This window comes from Triticum aestivum, chromosome 1B (genome assembly GCF_018294505.1).
Source record: "Triticum aestivum cultivar Chinese Spring chromosome 1B, IWGSC CS RefSeq v2.1, whole genome shotgun sequence".
Taxonomy (NCBI): Eukaryota; Viridiplantae; Streptophyta; class Magnoliopsida; order Poales; family Poaceae; genus Triticum; species Triticum aestivum.
This window is the reverse complement of record NC_057795.1, coordinates 47,231,177-47,241,601: the sequence shown is the minus strand read 5'-3', so window position 1 is coordinate 47,241,601 and position 10,425 is coordinate 47,231,177. Positions and strand designations below refer to the sequence as shown.

Here is a 10,425-nt window from a genome sequence, read left to right as displayed (position 1 = left end):
GTCGACGCTGCCCCACCGACTTCACCGGCGTCGCCACGCCCCGCCCCGCGTCGGACGCCGCCCTCCACTCCGAAACCGGACCGAACCACGACCTCGCCCTCGTCACCGAACCTCGTCGCCTGGAGCTCGATGCGCCACCGCCTGGACCTCGCCGGCCTCCCCGCCCGGACCGCACGCCTTCCTCGTCCTCCTCCCCGTCGGACCACCTCGAGCCTCGCCGCCCAATCCCCTGCTCCGAACGTGAGCACCTTCTCTTCCACCTCTCTCTCTCCTGTAGCCGGATTGGCCATGCTCGCGCTCTCCCGCTCGCACCCGGCCCTCCCCCTTGCCGCTCCTTACTGCTGCTGCTTGCGGCCTTGTCCAGGGCACGCCCTGTGCGGCCCTGCCCACTGCCGCATAGCCCCGCGCTCGCCGGAGCTCCGCCTGCTGCTTTCCTTCGCCGCAGCCACCACGCTCACCGGCCCCGCCGCTCACTGTGCCCCCCCCCCTTGGTGCTGTTGCTCGAGCAGTGGCCGCGGCCACAGCCGCCGCCGGCACCGGACCCCGGTAGCTCACGGCAGCGCCATTCGGGCAGCGCCCAACGCCCGGCGCCCGGCGTGCCTCGCCACCGCGCCTGAGGTGTGAGGTCGGGCGCCCACACGCCCCTTGCCTGTTAACCGCCCGCCCCGTTAAGCCCCAAGGGCCAATGACAAAGGGGGCCCAACCAACAGAACGTTTTAAAAGAAAATGAAAAATACAATAAAAATTAATTAATTAAATTACTAATTAATTAAATTAATTAATTAGTGAATTAATTAAGTTAATTAATCCTGATTAATTAATCTAATTAACCTGTTAGATTAATTAAATAGTAATTAGTTTAACTAAGACCTATTTAACCTAAACAGTGTATGACAGGTGGGTCCCACTGGACCCACACGTCAGGTTGACCAGTCAACCACTGTTGACTGCTGACGTCAGCATGACATCATGCTGATGTCATAAATCCATTTTCAAATTAAATTAAAAAATTAATTAAATTCCAGAAATTAATGAAATCTTTAGAAAATCATATCTTTTAATCCGTAACTCGGATTAAATTATTTTCAACATGAAAGTTGCTCAGAACGACGTGACGAATCCGGATACGCGGTCCGTTCGTCCGCCACACACCCCTAACCTATCGAACCCGCAACTTTCCCCCTCCGGCTCCTCTGCCCGAAAACACGAAACACCGGGAATACTTTCCCGGGGGTTTTCCCCCCTTCACCGGTATCACCTACTACCGCGTTAGGGCACACCGAACACCGCGTATTGCCTTGATATATTTTGTGGTGCTTTGTTTGCTCTGTATTCATTATTTCTTCCCCCTCTTCTCTCCGGTAGACTACGAGACCGACGCTGCTATTGACCAGTTCGACTACAGAGTTGACGACCCTCTCTCTTGCCAGAGCAACCAGGCAAGCCCCCCCCCCTTGATCACCAGATATCGCCTATTCTCCTCTATACTGCTTGCATTAGAGTAGTGCAGCATGTTACTGCTTTCGTTAACCCTATTCTGATGCATAGCCTGACATTGTCGCTACATCTGTTGATACCTTACCTGCAATCCTAAATGCTTAGTATAGGATGCTAGTTTATCATCATTGGCCCTACATTCTTGTCAGTCTGCCTTGCTATACTATCGGGCCGTGATCACTTGGGAGGTGATCACGGGTATATACTATACATACATACATACTATACAGATGGTGACTAAAGTCGGGTCAGCTCATTGAGTACCCGCAAGTGATTCTGACGAGGGGGCTGAAAGGACAGGTGGCTCCATCCCGGTAGAGGTGGGCCTGGGTTCCCGACGGCCCTCGACTGTTACTTTGTGGCGGAGCGACAGGGCAGGTTGAGACCACCTAGGAGACAGGTGGGCCTGGCCCTGTTCGGCGTTCGCGGATACTTAACACGCTTAACGAGATCTTGGTATTTGATCTGAGTCGGCTACGAGCCTATACGCACTAACCATCTACGTGGGAGTAGTTATGGGTATCCCGACGTCGTGGTATCAGCCGAAGCACTTCAGACGTCAGCGACGGAGCGGCGCGCGCCGGATTGGAACGTAAGCCTGCTCTTGTATTAAGGGGGCTAGTTCTGCTTTCGGCCGCGTACGCAACGTGCAGGTGTGCTATGGGCGATGGGCCCAGACCCCTGTGCGCTTAGGTTTAGACCAGCGTGCTGGCCTCTCTGTTGAGCCTAGGTGGGGCTGCGACGTGTTGATCTTCCGAGGCCGGGCATGACCCAGGAAAGTGTGTCCGGCCAAATGGGATCGAGCGTGTTGGGCTATGTGGTGCACCCCTGCAGGGAAGTTAATCTATTTGAATAGCCGTGATCTTCGGTAACAGGACGACTTGGAGTTGTACCTTGACCTTATGACAACTAGAACCGGATACTTAATAAAACACACCCTTCAAAGTTCCACAGACAACCCGGTGATCGCTTTTCCGCAGGGCGACGAGGAGAGGATCACCGGGTAGGATTATGCTATGAGATGCTACTTGGAGATGCTACTTGGAGGACTTCAATCTACTCTCTTATACTTGATGCAAGACGGAGGCTGCCAGAAGTGTAGTCTTCGACAGGATTAGCTATCCCCCTCTTATTCTGGCATTCTGCAGTTCAGTCCACTGATATGGCCTCCTTACACATATACCCATGCATATGTAGTGTAGTTCCTTGCTTGCGAGTACTTTGGATGAGTACTCACGGTTGCTTTCTCCCCCCTTTTTCCCCTTTCCTTCTTCCTGGTTGTCGCAACCAGATGCTGGAGTCCAGGAGCCAGACGCCACCGTCGACGACGACCCCTACTACACCGGAGGTGCCTACTACTACGTGCTGCCCGCTGACGACGACCAGGAGTAGTTAGGAGGATCTCAGGCAGGAGGCCTGCGCCTCTTTCGATCTGTATCCCAGTTTGTGCTAGCCATCTTATGGCAACTTGTTTAACTTATGTCTGTACTCAGATATTGTTGCTTCCGCTGACTCGTCTATGATCGAGCACTTGTATTCGAGCCCTCGCGGCCCCTGGCTTGTATTATGATGCTTGTATGACTTATTTATGTTTTAGAGTTGTGTTGTGATGTCTTCCCGTGAGTCCCTGATCTTGACCGTACACATTTGCGTGCATGATTAGTGTACGATTGAATCGGGGGCGTCACATTACCCCCGTCTACGTCCCTTATCCTTGCCCCTCCCAGCTCCACTACAAAGACGATTGTACATTGCTTTGGCCGCTCCCTCTCAACTACGGAGATGAGTTTAACGCGGTTTCCACCCCTCCCTCTCAACCGCACTAGTGCATGCTTGCCGCGCCACAACGCCGCCGCTAGACTCGTGAATCGTGAGCACCCAGCTATAACTTACCGCACTTGTGCAAAATAATAAAACACGGTAAATATATTACTTACACGTGCATTTTGTTTTGCAAGCGGTGCAAAAAAAATTAAAAAGGGAATGCAACACGAGGACTTCCCAGGAGGACACCCATCCTAGTACTACTCTCGCCCAAGCACGCTTAACTTCGGAGTTCTGATGGGATCCAGTGCTTTAGTGCTGGTATGATCGCATCCGACATGTTACCCCCGTCTTCGTCCCTTATCCTTGCCCCTCCCAACTCCACTACAAAGACGATTGTACATTGCTTTGGCCGCTCCCTCTCAACTACGGAGACGAGTTTAACGCGGTTTCCACCCCTCCCTCTCAACCGCACCAGTGCACGCTTGCCGCGCCACAACGCCGCCGCTAGACTCGTGAATCGTGAGCACCCAGCTATAACTTACCGCACTCGTGCAAAATAATAAAACACGGTAAATATATTACATACACATGCGTTTTGTTTTGCAAGCGGGGCAAAAAAAATTAAAAAGGGAATGCAACATGAGGACTTCCCAGGAGGTCACCCACCTAGTACTACTCTCGCCCAAGCAAGCTTAACTTCGGAGTTCTGATGGGATCCGGTGCTTTAGTGCTGGTATGATCGCATCCGACATGTTACCCCCGTCTTCGTCCCTTATCCTTGCCCCTCCCAGCTCCACTACAAAGACGATTGTACATTTCTTTGGCCGCTCCCTCTCAACTACGGAGACGAGTTTAACGCGGTTTCCACCCCTCCCTCTCAACCGCACCAGTGCACGCTTGCCGCGCCACAACGCCGCCGCTAGACTCGTGAATCGTGAGCACCCAGCTATAACTTACCGCACTCGTGCAAAATAATAAAACACGGTAAATATATTACTTACACGTGCATTTTGTTTTGCAAGCGGCGCAAAAAAAATTAAAAAGGGAATGCAACACGAGGACTTCCGAGGAGGTCACCCATCCTAGTACTACTCTCGCCAAGCACGCTTAACTTTGAAGTTCTGATGGGATCCAGTGCATTAGTGCTGGTATGATCGCATCCGACATGTTACCCCCCATCTTCGTCCCTTATCCTTGCCCCTCCCAGCTCCACTACAAAGACGATTGTACATTGCTTTGGCCGCTCCCTCTCAACTACGGAGACGAGTTTAACGCGGTTTCCACCCCACCCTCTCAACCGACCAGTGCACGCTTGCCGCGCCACAATGCCGTCGCTAGATTCGTGAATCGTGAGCACCCAGCTATAACTTACCGCACTCGTGCAAAATAATAAAACACGGTAAATATATTACTTACACGTGCGTTTTGTTTTGCAAGCGGCGCAAAAAAATTAAAAAGGGAATGCAACACGAGGACTTCCCACGAGGTCACCCATCCTAGTACTACTCTCGCCCAAGCACGCTTAACTTCAGAGTTCTGATGGGATCCGGTGGTTTAGTGCTAGTATGATCGCATCCAACATGTTACCCCCGTCTACGTCCCTTATCCTTGCCCCTCCCAGCTCCACTACAAAGACGATTGTACATTGCTTTGGCCGCTCCCTCTCAACTACGGAGATGAGTTTAACGCAGTTTCCACCCCTCCCTCTCAACCGCACTAGTGCATGCTTGCCGCGCCACAACGCCGCCGCTAGACTCGTGAATCGTGAGCACCCAGCTATAACTTACCGCACTTGTGCAAAATAATAAAACACGGTAAATATATTACTTACACGTGCATTTTGTTTTGCAAGCGGTGCAAAAAAAATTAAAAAGGGAATGCAACACGAGGACTTCCCAGGAGGACACCCATCCTAGTACTACTCTCGCCCAAGCACGCTTAACTTCGGAGTTCTGATGGGATCCAGTTCTTTAGTGCTGGTATGATCGCATCCGACATGTTACCCCCGTCTTCGTCCCTTATCCTTGCCCCTCCCAACTCCACTACAAAGACGATTGTACATTGCTTTGGCCGCTCCCTCTCAACTACGGAGACGAGTTTAACGCGGTTTCCACCCCTCCCTCTCAACCGCACCAGTGCACGCTTGCCGCGCCACAACGCCGCCGCTAGACTCGTGAATCGTGAGCACCCAGCTATAACTTACCGCACTCGTGCAAAATAATAAAACACGGTAAATATATTACTTACACGTGCGTTTAGTTTTGCAAGCGGCGCAAAAAAAATTAAAAAGGGAATGCAACACGAGGACTTCCCAGGAGGTCACCCATCCTAGTACTACTCTCGCCCAAGCACGTTTAACTTCGGAGTTCTGATGGGATCTGGTGCTTTAGTGCTGGTATGATTGCATCCGACATGTTACCCCCGTCTTCGTCCCTTATCCTTGCCCCTCCCAGCTCCACTACAAAGACGATTGTACATTGCTTTGGCCGCTCCCTCTCAACTACGGAGACGAGTTTAACGCGGTTTCCACCCCTCCCTCTCAACCGCACCATTGCACGCTTGCCGCGCCACAACGCTGCCGCTAGACTCGTGAATCATGAGCACCCAGCTATAACTTACCGCACTCGTGCAAAATAATAAAACACGGTAAATATATTACTTACACGTGCGTTTTGTTTTGCAAGCGGCGCAAAAAAAATTAAAAAGGAAATGCAACACGAGGACTTCCCAGGAGGTCACCCATCCTAGTACTACTCTCGCCCAAGCACGCTTAAGTTCGGAGTTCTGATGGTATCCAGTGCTTTAGTGCTGGTATGATCGCATCCGACATGTTACCCTCCGTCTTCGTCCCTTATCCTTGCCCCTCCCAGCTCCACTACAAAGACGATTGTACATTGCTTTGGCCGCTCCCTCTCAACTACGGAGATGAGTTTAACGCGGTTTCCACCCCTCCCTCTCAACCGCACCAGTGCACGCTTGCCGCGCCAAAACGCCGCCGCTAGATTCGTGAATCGTGAGCACCCAGCTATAACTTACCGCACTCGTGCAAAATAATAAAACACGGTGAATATATTACTTACACGTGCGTTTTGTTTTGCAAGCGGCGCAAAAAAATTAAAAAGGGAATGCAACACGAGGACTTCCGAGGAGGTCACCCATCCTAGTACTACTCTCGCCCAAGCACGCTTAACTTCAGAGTTCTGATGGGATCCGGTGGTTTAGTGCTGGTATGATCGCATCCAACATGTTACCCCCGTCTACGTCCCTTATCCTTGCCCCTCCCAGCTCCACTACAAAGACGATTGTACATTGCTTTGGCCGCTCCCTCTCAACTACGGAGACGAGTTTAACGCGGTTTCCACCCCTCCCTCTCAACCGCACCAGTGCACGCTTGCCGCGCCACAACGCCGCCGCTAGACTCGTGAATAGTGAGCACCCAGCTATAACTTACCGCACTCGTGCAAAATAATAAAACACGGTAAATATATTACTTACACGTGCGTTTTGCTTTGCAAGCGGCGCAAAAAAAATTAAAAAGGGAATGTAACACGAGGACTTCCCAGGAGGACACCCATCCTAGTACTACTCTCGCCCAAGCACGCTTAACTTCGGAGTTCTGATGGGATCCAGTGCTTTAGTGCTGGTATGATCGCATCCGACATGTTACCCCCGTCTTCGTCCCTTATCCTTGCCCCTCCCAACTCCACTACAAAGACGATTGTACATTGCTTTGACCGCTCCCTTTCAACTACGGAGACGAGTTTAACGCGGTTTCCACCCCTCCCTCTCAACCGCACCAGTGCACGCTTGCCGCGCCACAACGCCGCCGCTAGACTCGTGAATTGTGAGCACCCAGCTATAACTTACCGCACTCGTGCAAAATAATAAAACACGGTAAATATATTACATACACGTGCGTTTTGTTTTGCAAGCGGGGCAAAAAAAATTAAAAAGGGAATGCAACACGAGGACTTCCCAGGAGGTCACCCATCCTAGTACTACTCTAGCCCAAGCACGCTTAACTTCGGAGTTCTGATGGGATCCGGTGATTTAGTGCTGGTATGATCGCATCCGACATGTTGCCCCCGTCTTCGTCCCTTATCCTTGCCCCTCCCAGCTCCACTACAAAGACGATTGTACATTCCTTTGGCCGCTCCCTCTCAACTACGGAGACGAGTTTAACGCGGTTTCCACCCCTCCCTCTCAACCGCACCAGTGCACGCTTGCCGCGCCACAACGCCGCCGCTAGACTCGTGAATCGTGAGCACGCAGCTATAACTTACCGCACTCGTGCAAAATAATAAAACACGGTAAATATATTACTTACACGTGCGTTTTGTTTTGCAAGCGGCGCAAAAAAAATTAAAAAGGGAATGCAACACGAGGACTTCCCAGGAGGACACCCATCCTAGTACTACTCTCGCCCAAGCACGCTTAACTTCAGAGTTTTGATGGGATCCAGTGCTTTAGTGCTGGTATGATCGCATCCGACATGTTACCCCCGTCTTCGTCCCTTATCCTTGCCCCTCCCAGCTCCACTACAAAGACGATTGTACATTGCTTTGGCCACTCCCTCTCAACTACGGAGATGAGTTTAACACGGTTTCCACCCCTCCCTCTCAACCGCACCAGTGCACGCTTGCCGCGCCACAACGCCGCCGCTAGATTCGTGAATCATGGGCACCCAGCTATAACTTACCGCACTCGTGCAAAATAATAAAACACGGTAAATATATTACTTACACGTGCGTTTTGTTTTGCAAGCGGCACAAAAAAAATTAAAAAGGGAATGCAACACGAGGACTTCCCAGAAGGTCGCCCATCCTAGTACTACTCTCGCCCAAGCACGCTTAACTTCGGAGTTCTGATGGGACCCAGTGCTTTAGTGCTGGTATGATCGCATCCGACATGTTACCCTCCGTCTTCGTCCCTTATCCTTGCCCCTCCCAGCTCCACTACAAAGACGATTGTACATTGCTTTGGCCGTCCCTCTCAACTACGGAGACGAGTTTAACGCGGTTTCCACCCCTCCCTCTCAACCGCACCAGTGCACGCTTGCCGCGCCACAACGCCGCCGCTAGACTCGTGAATCGTGAGCACCCAGCTATAACTTACCGCACTCGTGCAAAATAATAAAACACGGTGAATATATTACTTACACGTGCGTTTTGTTTTGCAAGCGGCGCAAAAAAATTAAAAAGGGAATGCAACACGAGGACTTCCCAGGAGGTCACCCATCCTAGTACTACTCTCGCCCAAGCACGCTTAACTTCAGAGTTCTGATGGGATCCGATGGTTTAGTGCTGGTATGATCGCATCCAACATGTTACCCCCGTCTACGTCCCTTATCCTTGCCCCTCCCAGCTCCACTAGAAAGACGATTGTACATTGCTTTGGCCGCTCCCTCTCAACTACGGAGACGAGTTTAACGCGGTTTCCACCCCTCCCTCTCAACCGCACTAGTGCACGCTTGCCGCGCCACAACGCCGCCGCTAGACTCGTGAATCGTGAGCACCCAGCTATAACTTACCGCACTCGTGCAAAATAATAAAACACGGTAAATATATTACTTACACGTGCGTTTTGTTTTGCAAGCGGTGCAAAAAAAATTAAAAAGGGAATGCAACACGAGGACTTCCCAGGAGGACACCCATCCTAGTACTACTCTCGCCCAAGCAAGCTTAACTTCGGAGTTCTGATGGGATCCAGTGCTTTAGTGCTGGTATGATCGCATCCGACATGGTACCCCCGTCTTCGTCCCTTATCCTTAGCTCTCCCAGCTCCACTACAAAGACGATTGTACATTGCTTTGGCCGCTCCCTCTCAACTACGGAGATGAGTTTAACACGGTTTCCGCCCCTCCCTCTCAACCGCACCAGTGCACGCTTGCCGCGCCACAACGCCGCCGCTAGACTCGTGAATCGTGAGCACCCAGCTATAACTTACCGCACTCGTGCAAAATAATAAAAGACGGTAAATATATTACTTACACGTGCGTTTTGTTTTGGAAGCGGCGCAAAAAAAATTAAAAAGGGAATGCAACACGAGGACTTGTGGTTTAGTGCTGGTATGATCGCATCCAACATGTTACCCCCGTCTACGTCCCTTATCCTTGCCCCTCCCAGCTCCACTACAAAGACGATTGTACATTGCTTTGGCCGCTCCCTCTCAACTACGGAGACTAGTTTAACGCGGTTTTCACCCCTCCCTCTCAACCGCACCAGTGCACGCTTGCCGCGCCACAACGCCGCCGGGAGACTCGTGAATCGTGAGCACCCAGCTATAACTTACCGCACTCGTGCAAAATAATAAAACACGGTAAATATATTACTTACACGTGCGTTTTGTTTTGCAAGCGGCGCAAAAAAAATAAAAAGGGAATGCAACACGAGGACTTCCCAGGAGGTCACCCATCCTTGTACTACTCTCGCCCAAGCACTCTTAACTTCGGAGTTCTGATGGGATCCGGTGCTTTAGTGCGAGTATGATCGCATCCGACATGTTACCCCCGTCTTCGTCCCTTATCCTTGCCCCTCCCAGCTCCACTACAAAGACGATTGTACATTGCTTTGGCCGCTCCCTCTCAACTACGGAGACGAGTTTAACACGGTTTCCACCCCTCCCTCTCAACCGCACCAGTGCACGCTTGCCGCGCCACAACGCCGCCGCTAGACTCGTGAATCGTGAGCACCCAGTTATAACTTGCCGCACTCGTGCAAAATAAGAAAACACGGTAAATATATTACTTACACGTGCGTTTTGTTTGCAAGCGGCGCAAAAAAAATTAAAAAGGGAATGCAACACGAGGACTTCCCAGGAGGTCACCCATCCTAGTACTACTCTCGCCCAAGCACGCTTAACTTTGGAGTTCTGATGGGATTCGATGCTTTAGTGCTGGTATGATCGCATCCGACATGTTACCCCCGTCTTCGTCCCTTATCCTTTTCCCTCCCAGCTCCACTACAAAGACGATTGTACATTGCTTTGGCCGCTCCCTCTCAACTACGGAGACGAGTTTAACGCGGTTTCCATGCCTCCCTCTCAACCACACCATTGTACGCTTGCCGTGCCACAACGCCGCCGCTAGACTCGTGAATCGTGAGCACCCAGCTATAACTTACCGCACTCATGCAAAATAATAAAACACGGTAAATATATTAC

At 51.3% G+C, this 10,425-nt stretch overlaps 16 non-coding genes across 16 annotated transcripts; all 16 read right to left on the bottom strand.

The window, feature by feature from the left end:
• Window positions 1-3,477: 3,477 nt before the first annotated feature.
• LOC123152620 (5S ribosomal RNA) lies at window positions 3,478-3,596 on the bottom strand. The gene has a single exon (XR_006476274.1). It is a non-coding gene; the product is annotated as a 5S ribosomal RNA (ribosomal RNA).
• Window positions 3,597-3,893: 297 nt separating this feature from the next.
• LOC123154732 (5S ribosomal RNA) lies at window positions 3,894-4,011 on the bottom strand. The gene has a single exon (XR_006477029.1). It is a non-coding gene; the product is annotated as a 5S ribosomal RNA (ribosomal RNA).
• A 297-nt stretch (window positions 4,012-4,308) lies between these two features.
• Window positions 4,309-4,426, bottom strand: LOC123155087 (5S ribosomal RNA). Its single transcript, XR_006477215.1, has one exon. It is a non-coding gene; the product is annotated as a 5S ribosomal RNA (ribosomal RNA).
• Window positions 4,427-4,722: 296 nt separating this feature from the next.
• On the bottom strand, window positions 4,723-4,841 carry LOC123153678 (5S ribosomal RNA). The gene has a single exon (XR_006476556.1). It is a non-coding gene; the product is annotated as a 5S ribosomal RNA (ribosomal RNA).
• A 297-nt stretch (window positions 4,842-5,138) lies between these two features.
• On the bottom strand, window positions 5,139-5,257 carry LOC123153863 (5S ribosomal RNA). Its single transcript, XR_006476584.1, has one exon. It is a non-coding gene; the product is annotated as a 5S ribosomal RNA (ribosomal RNA).
• Window positions 5,258-5,554: 297 nt separating this feature from the next.
• Window positions 5,555-5,673, bottom strand: LOC123152834 (5S ribosomal RNA). Its single transcript, XR_006476331.1, has one exon. It is a non-coding gene; the product is annotated as a 5S ribosomal RNA (ribosomal RNA).
• A 297-nt stretch (window positions 5,674-5,970) lies between these two features.
• LOC123154895 (5S ribosomal RNA) lies at window positions 5,971-6,089 on the bottom strand. Its single transcript, XR_006477112.1, has one exon. It is a non-coding gene; the product is annotated as a 5S ribosomal RNA (ribosomal RNA).
• Window positions 6,090-6,386: 297 nt separating this feature from the next.
• Window positions 6,387-6,505, bottom strand: LOC123153640 (5S ribosomal RNA). The gene has a single exon (XR_006476551.1). It is a non-coding gene; the product is annotated as a 5S ribosomal RNA (ribosomal RNA).
• Window positions 6,506-6,802: 297 nt separating this feature from the next.
• On the bottom strand, window positions 6,803-6,921 carry LOC123153747 (5S ribosomal RNA). The gene has a single exon (XR_006476567.1). It is a non-coding gene; the product is annotated as a 5S ribosomal RNA (ribosomal RNA).
• A 297-nt stretch (window positions 6,922-7,218) lies between these two features.
• LOC123153321 (5S ribosomal RNA) lies at window positions 7,219-7,337 on the bottom strand. Its single transcript, XR_006476431.1, has one exon. It is a non-coding gene; the product is annotated as a 5S ribosomal RNA (ribosomal RNA).
• Window positions 7,338-7,634: 297 nt separating this feature from the next.
• On the bottom strand, window positions 7,635-7,753 carry LOC123154478 (5S ribosomal RNA). Its single transcript, XR_006476863.1, has one exon. It is a non-coding gene; the product is annotated as a 5S ribosomal RNA (ribosomal RNA).
• Window positions 7,754-8,050: 297 nt separating this feature from the next.
• Window positions 8,051-8,169, bottom strand: LOC123153491 (5S ribosomal RNA). The gene has a single exon (XR_006476516.1). It is a non-coding gene; the product is annotated as a 5S ribosomal RNA (ribosomal RNA).
• A 296-nt stretch (window positions 8,170-8,465) lies between these two features.
• On the bottom strand, window positions 8,466-8,584 carry LOC123153671 (5S ribosomal RNA). Its single transcript, XR_006476555.1, has one exon. It is a non-coding gene; the product is annotated as a 5S ribosomal RNA (ribosomal RNA).
• Window positions 8,585-8,881: 297 nt separating this feature from the next.
• LOC123153947 (5S ribosomal RNA) lies at window positions 8,882-9,000 on the bottom strand. The gene has a single exon (XR_006476595.1). It is a non-coding gene; the product is annotated as a 5S ribosomal RNA (ribosomal RNA).
• Window positions 9,001-9,641: 641 nt separating this feature from the next.
• LOC123153532 (5S ribosomal RNA) lies at window positions 9,642-9,760 on the bottom strand. The gene has a single exon (XR_006476527.1). It is a non-coding gene; the product is annotated as a 5S ribosomal RNA (ribosomal RNA).
• Window positions 9,761-10,056: 296 nt separating this feature from the next.
• On the bottom strand, window positions 10,057-10,175 carry LOC123154352 (5S ribosomal RNA). Its single transcript, XR_006476807.1, has one exon. It is a non-coding gene; the product is annotated as a 5S ribosomal RNA (ribosomal RNA).
• Between the last annotated feature and the right edge of the window lie 250 nt (window positions 10,176-10,425).